Below are 5000 nucleotides of genomic sequence, written 5' to 3'. Positions count from 1 at the left end.
GGAGGTAGTGCTGCCCAGGTTCAAGAGGGTGACTGCTGGAAGACCCTATGTCTGGCAACAGGACTATGCGTCATGCCACACAAGTTGAAGAACCCAGTCATGGATGTCAGACAATTTCTGCGGCCGCATCACCCCTAACATGTGGCCACCTAAGTCCCCAGACTGCAACCCCCTTGATTATAATGTGTGGGGCGCAGTCGAGCGAGAGAGACCAACAAAACTGCTTGTAACACCAAAAATGAACCGAAGGCAAGGATTATGGCAACATTCACCAACTTAAACAAGAAGACCGTCCAGAAGAGGTGCGAAGAGTCCGAAGCCATCTGGAGGTTGTGGTTGAAGCCAATGGCGATTTTAGTGAATGAATTTACTCTTTAGTATTTAGTATCTTTATGTTATTTTGGTAAATACATCTGCTAAAATGAGATGTTAGTGTTATTTTCACTTTTGCTTAATTTAGACAATTTATTGACCGCTTGACCGCATCCTGTGTTTCTGTGTGTGTGTGTGTATGTGTGTGTGTGTGTGTGTGTGTGTGCGTGCGTGTGTGTGTGTGTGTGTGTGTGTGTGTGCGCGCGTGCGTGTGTGTGTGCGTGTATGTATATATACACGCACACATACATACATACATTTATTCTCTTGCTTGTTTCAGACATTTGACTGCAGCCATGCTGGAGCACCACCTTAAAGGCTTTTAGTCGAAGAAGTCGACCCCAGGATTTATTCTTTCTAAGCCTAGTATTTATTCTACCGGTCTGCTTTACCGAACCGCTAAGTTACTGGGACGTAAACACCCCAGCATCCGTTATCTATCTATCTATCTATCTATCTATCTATCTATCTGTCTGTCTGTCTGTCTATCTATTGAATGGACTGTTGAAAAATAGGCTCCAAGTAAGTTGGCTTTTTTGCGTAGAAAAACTGTTTGTTTGTGGAATTTCTTTTTTCTTTTTTGTGAAAGAGATGTCTAACAAATATTTTAATATGTAATTCCCCCACGTGGATTGAACTTCCAGAATTTCAAAAAAAAATTTTTTTCTTTGGTTTCCTTGTCATATTCTAAACGAAAATGGGTAAATCAAACCAGGATGCCATTGACTTCCCGCCTCTACGAAAGTCAGGGGTGAGGGAAGCTGAAGACAAAGCCGTTCGGCTTGAACGCACACAGGCTTTAGAAGATACAAACAAAGAAGTAAAGACGACGTTTACTACTCTAAACACTGCTTCCACCATTGCCGCTACCACTACCGCCATGACCGCCACAATCAACACCGAACACTCAAAGCAATTTTGTCGCAGCTTTAAGGCTAAAGAAAAGAATCATTTTCCTTTTCGAAGGAAGAACTGCTTGCTTGCAAGGCGATGTTTTAAAAAGACGAATACGCCATACAACTGCAAACACCACAATATATATATATATATTGGTTTTAAATTGATATTAAAATTAATATTAATTTATCTCCCTCCATTTTTATATATATATACAGGGAGAGAGAGAGAGAGAGAGAGAGAGAGGAGAGAGAGAGAGAGAGAGAGATGTACTCGCATAGCAAGTAATTGGATCTGAGATCGTGTGTTGAAACGAAAACATTGCAGCGTGGAAGGTGTTTGAAGCATTTAAGAAAACACACAAAGCCGTTCGATTCACTTCAACATTTAAGTTTAATTTGTCAAAATATTTTCGTCGCTAAAATCCGCGACCTGTTCACTGACAAAAATCCGGGCTTATAAACACTTCCACGCTGCAATTGTATATATATATATATATCACAGAAGAAATTTAAAAAAAAAACCCAATTATTTACAAGACACTCAACCTAAAAACAAAACTATATGAAACTGCCACCCAAGAAACAGTAGAAAAATGTTAAAGACTACATCACAAAAAGATGCCACGATCGAAGTTAGATTCGACATTGAAGGACGAGCCAAGGACCTTTCCACAAAGTCCTTTGAATGCGACAACTTAATGATGATCCCTACATACCTTACTCGTAGGGTCACAAATAAAATCAAAGATGTGGCCCCTGAGATAGAAATAAAATGGCTTGTGTTTGCCATTTGTTACGATATCGAGGAGGAAATCCATATCCTGGACCAACAAAATTGGATTGGCCAAGGAGTAGAAATGACACTAAGTCACATAATCTGCTTATCATAGCCATCAGCGAGACCAGACTCTACAACCCACGGGCCCGCTAGTCCATGTTCAACGGACATTTCGACATTTATTTTTCTCCGCGTCTGCCGAGAATGAGCGGGGATGGCACCGCGGTACTTCTTCGGAAGAATCTGGATCTCAAAGTAAGCGCAATTTTCCTAGACTCGGAGGGTAGGCTGGTCTTCTTGATGTCGATGGCAGTAATGGGTGTGCTTTCCGACTGATAGCAGTTTATGCATCGATCTTGACAGGTCGGCCAGGTTTCTTTCGACGTCTGGAGGTTTTCCTGGGAACGTCTCGACCTTTACTTTTAGTGGGGCATTAGAACGCTACCTTGGACACGCATCTAGACTACGTGGGCAGAGATAGTAATAGACCTGCTCAGACGTTTCCAACTGCCTGAGAGGTAACGACTGGACAACCCGAATGTGGTCATGGAGCAACAGTAGCGGGTCGTCAAGGTCGTATTTAGAGTATTCTGTAGGACAGTGGGCAAGGATAGTGTAGGTTATCCACAATTCCATATAGTCAGCTACACAGATCATCTGACCCATTATATATATGTATGTATATGTATATTATATATATATTATATATATCTATATATATGTATGTATATATGCATGTATATAATATATATATATAATATATATATATATAATATATATATAATATATATATATATATATATATTATATATATATATATATATATATCTATTATATATATATAATATATATATATATATACATACGTGGCGGCCAAAATGTTCAGAACGGCATTGTTTTCGTCAGAAAAGTAGATAGATATAACTTTTTATCAAAGTTGTTTTATATTCTATAATTTTCACAGACAATAAATACGATATTATTTGTTATTGCCTGAGATTTTGGTGTAATTTGAGAGGATAATTCAAAAGTTATGGCTGAATTAGTGATTTACTGCAAAACCCATGGCGGCCAAAATGATCAGAACGGCTGAAAAAATTGTTCCATGACCACATTCGGGTTGTCCGGTCGTTACCTCTCAGTTGGAAACGTCTGAGAAGGTCTATTACTATCTCTGCTTATACCTACTTTTCTGACGAAAACAATGCCGTTCTGAACATTTTGGCCGCAACTGTATATGTATGTATGTATGTATGTATGTATGTATGTATGTATGTATGTATGTATGTATATTTATATATGGTTCAAATTTACAGAAAACAAAAGACGAAAACAGGTGTATTAGATTAACGCTCTGGAAAAATGTCTTCGAACGAAAGGATTAAGAGAGATTGAAAAAAAAACGAAGAGAGAAATATGTGCGGAGTTCAACGATCCAACATGACGATATGACTGGAAAAAAGAAGCTGAATGAAAGGCAGATAATAATAATAATAACAATAATAATAATAATAATAATAATAACAATAATAATAATAATAACAATAATAATAATAATAAAAACAATAATAATAATGAGGATGAGGATGATAATAATAACAATAATAATAATGATGATGATGATAATACTAATAATAATAACAATAAAGGTAACGGTGGCTCCCAACGAACTAAGGTGCACAAGCGTATGTGTGTATGTGTAATTGAGGGCGAGTGAGTACTTATGCGTGGGTGATTGTATGTGTGTGTTTGTGTGCGTATGGACGTGTGTATTAATGGGGGGAGCTAACATGTGTGCATGTTGTGTATAGCAGTTGATGTGTGCTTGTTCAGGTGGTGTGTGCACGATTGTATGTGTGTGTCTGCGACTAAATAGTGTGCATGGGTATAGTGTATGTTTGTGGGCACAAGTTATCTGTGTCTATGCGTATTGCGTGTGTGTATATATTGTCTGTGTTCAAGTAATATGTACTTGTATGGGTGTGGGAGTGTGCATGATGGTGTATGGTGTGTGTACTGAGTTAAACAGGGTGTGAGAATGCTTGTATAGTGGTATTATGTGAGTGGGAGGATAATGTGTGTGGTGTCTGGTGTGGGTGCTGAGTGTGTGTAGAATTCGGTGCAAGTGTGTGTAGAGTGGGAAGGTGTTTGTGGATGTGTGTGAAATGGTGTGTGAAGTGAATAATTGGAGAGAGAGAGCAGGAGATGTAGTAAATAAGATTACTGGAGGTGCAGGTAAAGACGGTGACGTGATAGGGTAGGTGCGACAGCATGGGCGAAAGCAGGGGAGGTCTCAGACTGGGAGGCAGGGGTAGGGAAGAAACTGTGGACCAGTAGGTCACGAAACTTATGAGCTCGTTTGAAGTAGGGAAGGAGTAGGCTAGGGAGGATGTGCAAGGTGGAGGGGTTGGACTGCAAGGGCAGTGTGGATAATCGTTCCCGGGCAAGGGCAGTGTGGATAATATCCATGTAGGGTGAAGTGGCGAGCCATGAGTTTAGACTGAGTCTCAAAGTCATGATCGTTGCTGCAGAGCCTGCGTAGACGGAGAAATTGGGAGTCAGGGATGGAGAGATTGGTGTGGTAGAGCAGGAGGTGGAGAAGTTAAGTTATATTTTTATTTGATTCAGTCATTTGACTGCGGTCACACTGGAGCACCGCCTTGGAGGTTTTTAATCAAACCAATTGACGTCAGGACTTATTTTTAAAGATTAGTGCTCAGTCTTTCGATCTCTTTCGCCGAACTGCTAAGTTATGGGGACGTATACGCACCACCACTGGTTGTCAAGCGGTAACGGAGGGACAAACACACACAGACAGACACGCGCACACACACACACACCACACACACACACACACACACACACACACACACACATATATATATATATATATATATATACGATGGTTTTCTTTCAAATCCACTCAGAAGACTTTGGTCGGCCTGAGGCTA

The sequence above is a fragment of the Octopus sinensis genome, linkage group LG13, assembly GCF_006345805.1.
Source record: "Octopus sinensis linkage group LG13, ASM634580v1, whole genome shotgun sequence".
In the NCBI taxonomy this organism is placed as follows: domain Eukaryota; kingdom Metazoa; phylum Mollusca; class Cephalopoda; order Octopoda; family Octopodidae; genus Octopus; species Octopus sinensis.
Note: the sequence above shows the minus strand (reverse complement) of the source record.